A 13551-nucleotide genomic window follows, 5' to 3' on the forward strand; every position below is an offset into this window, starting at 1 on the left:
ATATAACAGCTCTGGCTGTAAGTGCTATTTTTTGTATTTGCAAAGATACCGGTAGTGTGCGAATTGAACATTTTCCCCAGCGGGATGAATTTCACCCAGATACACACTCAGCTATCACATACGTAAACTATAAAGAGAGAGTGGGGAAAGTTCTCCCTACCAAGGATAAAAATTATCTTCTCGACAGGGAGGATAAAAGTTTTTGCCAGGGAGGGGGGGAATTCCCGGCATCCTCTCGTCAATTTGCACAGTGTGTGGAGGGGCCTGAAGAGTAAATTAGATTCGATATTGTATTATGTTCTATACAGTACAGCAGGGGCGTACGCAGAGGGTTGGTCCTGGACAGGATTGGCTGCTTTAAACGTTTTTCTCATGGAATTAATTTAAATCAAAACTATAAGATGAGTGCTTCAAAGCTAGAGTGAAGTCAAATTTTCGTATCTTTATTTGCTTCTTGAACTGATAAGCAAATTAAATCAAAACGTATTTCCAACTAGTGAACTAACTCGGGACTAATTTTGATCTGTATTCTGTAGTCTTTTGAAATTGTCCGTTTATTTTAATAGCACCGCTATTGCACAAGAACGTTAAGGCCAGAAATCATGTCTTTTATCTAAATTCTGCCTAATTTTAGGAGCAATTATACATATTTCAATACAGTTCGTACTCATATTAATCTCCCCCTGAAAATAAATTGCTGTGTACGTCCCTGTAGTAGAATACAAGATAAAGATGCACTATATAGTAGCTTTCAACTTCGTTTGGTGTAAATATGAAGTGCAGTTTTGGGCTTTTGACTGTTCTGAATTTGTGATTGTAGAAAACTATATAGATTCTACTAATGTACTAATTTTATCTTACTGTGTCACTATTTTTAACGCATCAATATTCTTTGAGTGAATTCAAGTTTTGTTACAAATTTCAGATATGCCGTACACCTGCTGTGTACCAGGATGTAATGGTAATTATAAGAATGGACCAAAAGTTTATGTTTTTTCATTTCTGAAAGATGCGGAACTTCAGTCTAAATAGCTACGAAACATTCACAGAGACAATTATGTGCCAAATAAATATAGCAAGGTAAGTATTACTGTAGCTTAATTCGCTACAATTTCATCTTTCTGCCTTGATTTGCCTTTATCTTTGGACATATCTTTTTTCATCACTAATAGGTATGTAATAATTCCATTGACTTATTGCTATGTTGATCCTTTCGAGTTTGAACTCTGGTTAAGGATATTCGTTGCCAAAATTGGTAATGATAAGAGAGATTAATCGCTATTTAATTTTATTGAATATACCAATAATAATAATGCATTACTTTCATGGGACGATGGAACTCTTTTTATAAGCTACGACATTTTCAAAATTGTCTGCCTTAGAGCTGTAAACGAGATATGGTTATGATAATGTCGTTACCCTTAAAATAACTATTAGTTGTTATTTTAAGCTTGCAAAATAATTAAATGTTGAATTTTTAAAAAATCTTTTACCACTTAGCTTGAACTGTTTTTGGATTTTCGGTAAAACATCGAAACGACTCGATGTTCGACTACGTTCATGTTAAGTCGTTTACTTGGTACATTTTTTCGTATTATTACTGACTAGTCATCAGAAATATTCTAGAATATTTTGTAATAATAGTCATTTAGTGCAAAGATTGCAGTATATTACTTTTTCCACACAAAATTTATTTTTTTGTAAAATAAATAACTATTACAGTTTAACGAGTTAATCAATTTCGGATCATTCCATGTAGGTAGCAGCCGAAATTGATCTTTTTCTTTAGGTCTGGCGCTACATGGTCTGGTGATTTAATTTTCCAATTTCCTCTTTACTTATGAAATGCAATATTCACGTATGATAAAGGAAGGTAACATATTTACCTTAATACGTGTTGTTTTTCTTTTTATCCCGGTATTTCAATAACTCTTAACTGATACTTTTACCAAAGGAGAAATATCAGGATTAAAAAGAAAACATATACTAAGGTAGGTATTTTAATTTTTACTCTATTTTACGTTAATATTCAAGCACATAAAAATAAATTAAATACTTTAACATTTCATGCATTTGTTTTAACGGCTCTATGTTCCTAGTTTGTTTCTCATCACATTATAATAATCAGGACCATGTCAACTTACATACGATTCAGTTCACGTAAGAGGAAGACATGATTTCATAGTGGAGTACAGAACTCTGCTTCCAAGGCTTGATTCAATTCTACTACACGCAATGTCCCCATGTTCTGATGGATAAAATCATTTTATAGGTTTCTAAGGATCCTTCCGTTTTTAATAACTCCCTTCGTTTCACATCCTTTAATCGTCCCTCATTTTGTCTACAGAGCATAACTGTGAGATTTTATACTAAGGGCTTTAGCTTTCTCTCCCCGTTATTTCTGTAAGTCTCGAAATATCACTGTATTTACGTATATAGTTCATCTTAACATTGTCATTATTTTAATTTGTTTTTTATTTTGTCTTTTTCAGATTTGTGAACTACATTTTGCACCAAACTCTATCAGATGGCATTCTCAGGCTTTTGATGAGAAAACGGGCAGGCGGATTACTGCAAAACTATCTGTACCGCAGCTTATACACGGAGCAGTACCCACGATACCACCAAATTGCCCAACCTATTTGAGTGGTAAAGTGGCCGTAAGGGAAAGTCCAAACAAACGACTTCTAAGAAAGGAAGAAGAACAAATATCGAAGATCATTCTGAAAAGTGAAGAGGAGTTTATCAGACACGAGAAAGGAACCACTGTGTCATCGGTAGAAAACTGAAACTGAAACTTGGTAAACTGGATTTACAATCATTTTGGTTATGTCATTTTCAGAATGCGAGTGCAACTTTTTATCATATGGAGTTAATGCCTTGTCCGAAAATAACATTGTCTGTATGTATTTCTGAAATCATGGAAGTTAATGTATATGTTGGAAGTGTGAGCCTGAATTCGATGCACGGAATTGGGAAACTGCCATGTAAAGTTAGCAATATAACACAAATTCAGGACATACTTGATAAACTGAAATCAATAGACAACGCAGTAAATACAGACACAGATGTGAATTGCATTTTTAAAATAATAGAAACCTTGTTATCATCGGTTAAAAACAGTGTTGGTGAAGAAAGAACAAATATTGTTACGTTCCTTATTCAGCAAGTCTCTCTCCTCACAAGTAGCAAGTTCCAGTTCCGTTATTTACCTGAGATGTTAGTGTTCTTTGCATTATTACATTCAGTTGCACCACATGCATATCGCTTTTTTAGAAATTCAGGGTATATAATTCTTCCGCATCCCTCTACATTGCATGGTGTGTGTAGTCCTTTTCCCACTAGTATACATAGCGAGCAATCTGAAAGTGATTACCTTAGTTACATAAAGCAAAAGCACGTTTATTTACAATCAAAAGACAAAACTGTGGTGTTGATGATAGATGAAATTCACTTAAGGCCATTCTTTGACTATAAAGGAGGTACCATTGTTGGGAAAGCTTTTGATAACACTGATGCTGCAACAAGTGCTCATGTTTTTATGATCTCCAGTATCCAGTCATTATATACAGACGTTGTCCATATATTACCGGCTAAGACAATCAATGCTATAGTGTTGCATTCTGTGTGTGAAAAAATTATCATAGGTTTGGAGAATCTAGGATTGAAAGTGATATGCATTGTGACAGATAATAATTCAATCAACAGAAAGGCAGTGTCGTTGTTTACAACTCCTCCAGTTCAAAGTATTGTTTATCCCCATCCCTGTGATAAAAATAGGCCATTGTTTTATGTTATTGACCCTGTACATTTACTAAAATGTGTACGAAATAATTGGTTAAATGTAAAAAATGCAGAAAAATGCTTGTGGTATCCTGACTTTAAGTATGAATCAAATGACAATGTTAAGACAGCTTCATTTTCAGTTCTTAAGCAGGTTCACAATTTAGAAAGTAACAGTTTAGCAAAATATGGATATCGACTATCGCTGAAGGCACTTGCTCCTACCAATATTGAAAGGCAAAATGTAAAATTAGCATTACAAGTTTTCAACGAATTTACTGCTGTGGGTGTTCGTGAACTTGGAAAGATACATAACTTGCCCTACTACGAGGATACTGCCAACTTCATTGAAATTATAGAAAAGTGGTGGAGAATTGTCAATGTTAAATCACCAATGAAAGGACTCCGTTTGAACGACACTTTTCGGAAACCTTTAACAGCATCAGTTGACGACTCGAAATTTGCCTTTTTGGGTGAATTTGTCAACTGGTTAGATCGGTGGGATGCGATGAATTCAAATACTGGCAAACTATCAAGAGAAACTTGCGCAGCGCTGAAAACGACATCAGATTCCCTCATGCAACTGGATGTTTATTGTACTAGTGAATTGGGCATGACTTATATTTTGCCAGGCAAATATCAAACTGACTGTTTGGAATCACGATTCGGTATGTACAGGCAAATGTCAGGTGCTAATTATAGTGTGACCCTTCGTCAGATATTTGAGAATGAGTCTAAACTACGTTTTCAGTCGGTCATGAAATTAAAAATTGCTACTGGCAGCTACGGTGATGTTCCGGTGACTAATGTTGATGATAATATGCCTGAAGTTATTCAGTGTGAAGTGTCGCACGTTACAGATGCGGATATGACGCCATTTTGTATTGATGTTTCTGAAGAGTCGCTTAAAAGCACAGAGCCATATTTACCAGTTCTTGTTTATTTGGGAGGATATTGTTCCTATGTTGCTTCCAAAAAATTGAAGTGTGAAGAGTGCAAATCAATGTTGGTTTCAGGCGTATGATACAAACTGTTGCTTGCTGAAACGTTTAGACAGGGGAAAGCTTACGTATCCAACAAATGTTGTTCTCAATACAGTTGTTTATAACTTTCTTATTGTTCAAATTTTATGCAAGGATTATGAGAAAGAATTTTTAAAAGTGCAAAATCAAAGAACAGTGGCAAGGGAACTAACATTCAGAGAGCTCCAGAGTAGAGAAATGTTAGATGTCTTGGATTTATGTTCGAATGGTCATACTGCAGAAGTTGTAATTCGTTTGGTGTTAAATGTATCCAGTAATTGTTTATTAAGTAACTACTGCAGGATGCGGTCAGACACAACAATGGAAGGGATTCAGCAGAAACAAAAAAGAAGGAAAATACAAACATTCAATTAGAAATTATACTAATCTTTTTATATTCTTAGTAGATTGATATAATCACGAATATTTCAGACAGTTAACCAGGTGTTCATTTACAGTACAAGGTCACAACAAGTTAAATCATATTATGCAGCAAGACATTTACATCCTTTTTCCTTTAACACTAGTGAAAATTCATCAGTTTATATATTTACATACCAATTTAGATATTATTTTTGTCTTAAGATACTTGATTGTATTAATATTATTTAGATGATATTAATACGCTGAAATACCTATGAGATAGAAAGAACGAATATATAATTAGGTAATAAGTACACTTATCACAATCACATATACAGAATTTCGTGTAGGAAAATTTAGAATATAAGTCTTTTAATACGTTGCTCCGTAAATACGCATTACTTCGTATACAAATTAATTAACTTCCACTGATGTTGAAGCAAATAGCATGTGAAATTTTACTGAAAAAAAATTAGCCAAAACTGTGACCAGATTAGTAATTATAAGCAGTTGCTTAGGTCAGATTTCGCTTCTATTTATGCATATTATTTAAGCCGTTGTGTCCTTGAAAATGGACTATCCGAAATATCGTCTACTACGAATATAAAAAAAGGTTAGTGTAATTTCTAGTTTGAAAAATGATCTCCCTACGTTTTATTAGTCAGATTCAATTAGGTGTTTCGACTGTGATTATTAACCCTCTAAATCTGTCAGGCACGTTCATGTGTATTTATATTAACGTTTTCGTACTAATGTATGATTGTGTGTACGCTTTTTTACCATGTATGTAGGCATATTATTTAATATTTCTGTAGTGTTTGATATGTATAAATTAAGATTTAAATACGTCAAACCAAGTTATTAAAGCCTTGAATAATAATTTCGTTTTTAGTCGTTGTGACAGCAAATATTGTTTACCTGTGTGGTGCGTCGTGGGGTATTTTTTCCTACAATGTTTCGCAAACTTCACGGTTTCCTTATCCATCTAGTCTTTTTCTTCAGATTACTTGTTGAATTCCTTCATTAATGTTTTCTTCTTTTCTTTCTTTCTCTTTCTCTTTCTCTCTCTCTCTCTCTCTCTGTGTATAAAAATATGAATTAAACAATTGAACAAGTAGTCCGGAGAATAAGACTAGATGGATAAGCAAACATTGAAGTTTGCGAAATATTGTAGGAGAAAATACCCCAAAGCGCAACACACAGGTTAAAATATTTGCTTTCTTTTATATATATTAATAGTTCGTTAAAATCATTCATTGATGTATAATTTCTGTAATTAATTGGAATATTTTTGCTGCTTTTTCAAATGGTATATAACTTTAGAATAATTATTCACTTTTATGCTAGAATATTTTATTTATTTTAGAACTCTTAGATTTCTAAGTTATAAAATTTAAAATAGTGTAAATAAAACGAATAATGCAAAATAAATGCAGAATTTAAGAAAAATGCCTATTTTTTAAAAAAATAATATTGGTATCAGTGTTACAATGAAAGTAGAGAGAGGAGGTAACAGATATGACAATTTCATTGGTCGGAGCTGTTACTCTACTACACTTTCATCTCCAGTACTCACTTTGTAAAAGACACTTGTTCTCCAGGTAATAGGCGAATTTTAGATGTTATTGATGTAATTCCTTTGATAACATGTTTCTTAGATCTGCGTTTCCATATGATGCATTATATAAATAGAATCAAAGCTAATTTTGTATTTAAATTTAATAAAAAGGCTGAAGCTATATACATTAAGTTTTTTTCTAGGAGGATGGACAGATAGTCTCATTATATGCCGAAATATTCACGATAGATAATTTATGTATTTTGATCTTTCCAATATCTAGCTCGCACGCAAAAAATTGGACTTTTTATTTCACGAAGATATTTTGATCGGTTTCTAAGCTAAAAATTTTAGTACTTTAAGTTCTAAAAATGTCTCCAAATTAATTTATCGAAAGTTGGGACCAAACTATGATCATAAGAGCTCTTTTATGAAATCTTGAGCCTACCAATAATGATGCTGGATTAATTTTGCGGTACTTGACTTTTAGCTAAATCGTTTTCTTGTATCTCAAAACGCATGTGCACAAAATATTGTGAAGATAGTTTGTTCATTCTGAAATATAATGGAAGTGCTCGAAAACTCCATAAAGTGATTTATGGTAGTTGAACAATGATTAAATCGCTTTCTTATACGCTCCAACGCATTTGTACAAATTTTCTTGAAGATCCTTTATTTTTAAATATAATTTAGGCATTTCCGGGATGAAGCGCCCGAAAAGGCCGGTAAGCAAGTTTTGTCGAAAGTTGAGACTAAGCTAAATCTCTTTACTACACTCAAAAAAGGTAGTTTTACAAAATTTCATGATGATCTTCAGAACTATTTTCAGTTAAAATATTTCCGCTCCCAAATGAAGTTCGAAAACTAATTTGCGTAACTTGAAAATTAGCTGAAACACTTTCTTGTATGCGAAAATGCACTTGAGAAAAATTCCGTGTATATAGCTTGTTCTTTTTGGAATATAATTGAGGCGCCCCTAAAATGAAGCGGCCAAAAACGCCACTAATCTAATTGTAGATAATTGATCCATACCTAAATTGTTTTCTTGTACGAGACAATATATTTTCAGAAAATTGGTGAACATTCTTTGTTGTTTTTGTAATGGAAGTGAGGCGCCCCAAAACGCCACTGAACAAGTTTTTCGAAAGTTGAAACCAAGGTAGATCCATTTCCCGTATAAAGAAACGTTTCATCAGCAAATTTCACGCAAATCGTTTGAGCCGTTTTTAATATAATGGGCTTTCAAGCTTTCCTCCATTGTAATGAGATAGCCCTACCGATGATGACGTCACATTTTCGTCCACAGGCCTTTATATCGGTGGCTACGCCTGAGGAGAGAAATTGTTGTTTACGCCTAACTGCAGGACGAAGTTGATTTTTCAGCAGGTTTGAATACGAGGCACTGGTTACTGTACTCATTTTTCCATGTACTGTTCGAAAATTACTCCCTTTGCATCCCAGAAGAGAGTGAGCATGACCTTTCCTCATGATGGTTGAGTACGGATTATTTTTTTCGGCGAAGAGCTATGCCGCCATTCCTTGCTCGCTTTTTTGGTTTCTGGTTGATGATAATAAACGAAAGTCATATGCCTGTAACAATCCTGTGCAGAAATGCATCACCCTCGGCGTTGAAAACGAAGCAAAAGTTCTTCACGGGCGTCGATGCGACGATCTTTCAGTTCAGCAGTCAACTGACGTGGGATCCATCTTGCAGACACTTTATTGAAATGCAGAACATTATGCACAATATGTTGAACTGAACCAAAGCTAATATTCATGATTGTGGCCATTTCTTTCAGCATTATGTGCCTGCTTTCCTTTAGGAGCTGTTCCGCTAACGCAATGTTTCTGGCAGTCAGTTTCGGTCGGGGAGGAGCATCCTCCATAGATGATAAGTCACTTAAATTACCTACATCACTCGCATACTTGCTGCAGGGATAAACACGAATCACCATACTTTGCTGCCATCCTGCGATGAATTTCAATTGGTTTCACACTTTTAACTACTTAAAAGCTGGATCACCGAACGCTGTTCTAACGCAGTGCATGTGGACAGTGGGGCGGCCATCTTGATAGTGACGCTGGCGCGTTCGTCGTTCTTCTAGCAACTCTGCCACCCGTCGGTCATTAAGTGCAACTCGAGGCATATTACTGCCACATATCGAAACAATCGTCCAACTTCACGGCATTTGATTGCATTTTTAAGGTTTTCATTTGAGTCTCCCTCATACATGAAATATTTATACTTGACAGCAATATAACAGTGTTCAGAAATGTTTATTAAATTTCATTTATTCCAAACTAACAAAACCATAGGAACAAGTTCGTTAAAAGAAGTAGGCCTACCTATTTCAGAAGGATCCAAAATGATATAATTGTAAACATTTCGGCAAAACGTTGGTGCCTTCTCCAGGGCATATCTCATTAGAAGGCAATAACTTCTTGCCGAAATGTTCACAATTAGATAATTTTTGGGGTGAGTACTTTTTAATGAATATTGGATAAATAGCGATTCATAGAAAGAGTTCATCAATTTTCTCATAGAATGAAATATGAATTGTTCAGATTTTTAAAAAGAGCTTGAAAGAAAAACAAAACTCAGTTATTTTCCAGTTCCTGAATGAGTAAAAATAAATGCGTAACTACTTGAGTTGAAAATCATATTAGACCGTTACCTTTTGTATTCTTCAAATAGGGTAGTACAATTGTTTGTCTTTAAAGTATTCGGCACGTTCAATGCTTCAAAATAGTAACATTTTCTAAAATTTGACTGATGTTACGGCCCATGTTCGCTCCTTGAAATCTGAACGCATTGTCGTGGAACGTGTGAATTCCATCTTAAACTGTAGGCCTAAGTTTTGTATACCTTCGGTGCTGAACAGGGACCCCGATATTCCCTTTCAACTGATGTTAAAGCTCATGAAAAGCTATGGCCAGCCAGGAGGCTGTTAATGAGTCAATACATCAACTCTTTATCGAAGTGGCCCCGCGCAGTATAGTCGCTAATGCCCTCGCCTTTGGTGCGACGGGTCCCGGGTTCAACTTCCAACACATGTTTAAAAAAAAAGTATAAAAGGTTTTTCCAGGGCAGCCACTTGCTCATTCACACAGGCAAATGTCGGGATGGTACCTAACAATGTCTCAGACTGCTTCTCTCTTTCCAAATTTCTCGGGTAATGTGATCGCCGAAGGACGTCATATGTCACGGGCTCAAGTAGCTTTTCAGTTGCTGTACAGTGCTGGATTAACATAGAATACTGTATGCTTACACCGGGAAATACACCCGCGGTGACAATTTTATTGCACATACATACTGTACATGCATTTTAAGAAAGAAATAAAACAATGATATATACAATGTGTGTGTGTGTGTTTCAAAACACCGACAACGTTTGGGAGTTGATTCCTGACGCCAAGATCAAACAAAAGTTTTTATTATTATTATTATTATTCCTGACGCCAAGGTCAGACAAAAGTATAGACCAACCTGGGTGCACAAATGCTTCGTTTCGAAATTATAGGCTGCCGAAAACTAGAAAAATTAACTTTAAGGTCGTTTGCACACAGCAACGATAATATCGACGGTGGAATCGACTTCAATGTGCTCAAATCGTAGCTTGCACACGCCACCGGCATTATCGGCCGATCTTCCGACAGGCAGATGCTGTCACCCAAGCCCCCGATATTGCCGGCGATATCGCAGACACCGGTTTTGTGAAGGGCAATGTTTTCTTATGATTGGATTCACATGCGGCCGATAATATCAGCCGGCCAGTGGTTTAGGTGAAGAGTGAGTGACAAGGCGCTGTGTATTCTTGTTTCGTTTCTTGTCTTTGGAGTTTTTTTTTTTCATTTTTTCTATTATAATTTTATATTATTATTATCTTGTCCTTCAAACAACTTCGGAACAGCTTATTATTATTTTTTTTACAGTCTCTGTTTTGAAGCAGCTAATTCCTTTTATTAAATAAAGTATAAAATGTGGGAAATCTGAAGGGTACTGATTTTTCTCTAAATAACTATTATCAAACAGAATATAGGAAATTTAGATAACCAATTTCCGTTTATTATTTTCTACTCCCTTTTTATTTTTGTTCTCTCTTTTTGATTGAATCTTTTTAAATCTACTAATGCATTTAAATTTTATTACATTCTGAAAATTAATTTAAACGTGATTTCCAAAGTTTGATATACTGTGAACATAAGCATATGGAAAAAATCCTGATTATTATTACTTTCTTTTATTTTCATCAGAATTTTGTACAGATCACTTTTCCCGGTCCCACTCAATAAGCAATGATTGAGTAGAATATTTGTTGACAAGTCAAAGTAGAATTATTATTACTTTGAAACGAAACCAGCACAATCAAACACTCTATGCAAAGCTCCCAAGGACAAGTGACTCATTTGACATTTTCATGATTGTAATCTCAACACCAGGGATGCGACTCCACGATTCACTTGTGGCAATTGAAAAGGAAGACCAAAGCTATCTATCCAAGTTTTCCCTCTCCCCTTTGTACCGGGATCGGCCACCTGATAGAGTTCTGCAGTTTAACTGCAATGACTGGGTGAAAATATTGTGTATTATTGCATTCTTACCTTTCTAGTTCTGCTTGCTTAGAATTTCAGAGATGGCAAGAATTTTTCCATACGATATTTTAACCCTTATTGAACTTGTGGAATGTACACCTTGCATATGGGATAACAACAGACTCTTTCAAGGACAGAATTGATAAGCAAAAAGCATGGCGAGAAGTTTATGCAAGCCTTGAGGAGGATTTTGACTTGATGAATGAAAATGATTAAAAAAGACAACCGACAAGTATGTATAGAGCAATGTAAAACAAAATTACTAATTCGAATCTTATCATTTAATCTCCTATGACATTAATGTTAATTGCATGGAAAACAATATAATATAAATACATAAGATATGTAACAGTGTTTCAACAAAAATTAAAACTAATATAGTTTGCAATGTACCGCAGCATCAATTCTAATCGAAACGAAAGTAACATGTTTACGAAATCTATTTAAAACGGCACTGTAAAATCTAAACATGTTTAGGCATAGGTCTATTTTTACTAAGTTTTGTAGTACCGTCCTCCACACCTCATCAGAACAGTTTTTGTAGTCCTTGTTTTAAAAAATAATTTTCCCGACTATTATTACTTTTATTTGTTTTCATGTATGGAGAAGATTTTTAGAAAAACAGTGCAGAATATATTGTGTGTCGATTAATTCGCTCGGTCTAGAAGTCTGCACGGGCCTGAATTTTTAGCCTGAGCCACCCCGTGAATTTACAATGTGAGGCCCGAGCCGAGTCCGAAATATGTTTTAGCATTTAGGCCCGAGCCCGGCCCAAGCTCGTATGATAATCAAATGAGCCCGAAATAGGCCCGGATTACAGAAACTTAATCATTAACGCAAAATTGTATTTTTATTTATAGCAACTAGAGGTTTAATTTTGCAGTTGTACTTTATCCTCTCCAGAAAGAACGGTGCAATATATATCGTTGTACAGTATTTAGACCCGAAAAGTCCCGAGAAATATGGTTGTATATTTGAAAATTCACGGTCCGAGCCCGAAATTATATATGTTTTGTGGGCCCGAGCCCGTGCAGACCTCTAGCTCGGTCCCACTCGACAAGCATCAGATGGACTCATCTTTTCTCTTTCACGTCCTGTCCAATACCAGCGCCGACACCGACATTGTCGGCCACGTGTGCAAACCATCACCGGCAACGGTATTGTCGGGGCTTCCACCGACATTGTCGGTGACGTGTGTAAAGTACACCGACACCGACATTATCGACGCTTCCTCCGATTTTGTCGGTATCGTGTATAAACATGCTTATGGTCCATAACTCCAAAACTATGTGACCTACCGTAGTCGGATGGAGACTTCACTTAGGAACTAATATGTGTGCTATCCAAAAATACATGTTTCAGAATCCTAAAATACTCACGCAACAATTTTTATAGAGGGAGTTTGGCTACAGGCATATATTTTGAAGTACTCTCCAATTACCTCTATAAAAATTGTTAGTACCGCAAGATTCTGATACATGGATTTTGGATAGCGTACATGCTAGTTCCTAAGTGAAATCATGATCCGACTTTCGTAGGTCTCATAGTTTTGGAGCTATGGACCTTTAAAGTTCATTTTTTCATATTTTCGGCAGCCTATAGCTCCAAAGGAATCATTTGTGCAACCAGATTGGTTTATGCTGTTTGTCTTATCTTGGTCTTACCTCCCAAATGTCGGTATTGTTTTGAAACACCCTATCTATATATTTAATAAACTAGAAGAAGCTGGAATTACTTTAATATCAATGCAATATTTTATATTATCAAGGCACGAAATTTGAAGTTTGAATCCTGTGGCCACAAGAAAGAATTTGGTCACCATTTTCTCTATGCAATTCGAAGGCAAATGAAGTAAAGGCCAAATCCCCATCGTGGAACTAAAATATTAAGTTGGTGTGAATGAAATGTCCGTGCAGCTGTAACTTTCCAAAGGCCAAAAAATCAATAAAATAAATACTACAATACCTGGTTAATAAAAATAATCGCCGTTTGCAACCTCACACTTCTGCCGTCGCTCGATTAGATTTCGTGATAAAAGAAGTCTGCGATGTGAAGTCATTCTTAACCGCACCTTGCACCACACCTCAGGGAAGGTCTTCCCTATCAAGAAGTAAGAGATACAGAAAGAGGTGGTAGTGATATCGGGGATTTATTGTGGATGAGGAAAGGTTTCACACTGTAACTCACCGAAAGCCTACAACGTTCTTTGTGGACAGGATTGTCGTACAATAG

This window comes from Thermobia domestica, chromosome 11 (assembly GCF_964235325.1).
Source record: "Thermobia domestica chromosome 11, izTheDome1.hap1.1, whole genome shotgun sequence".
Taxonomy (NCBI): Eukaryota; Metazoa; Arthropoda; class Insecta; order Zygentoma; family Lepismatidae; genus Thermobia; species Thermobia domestica.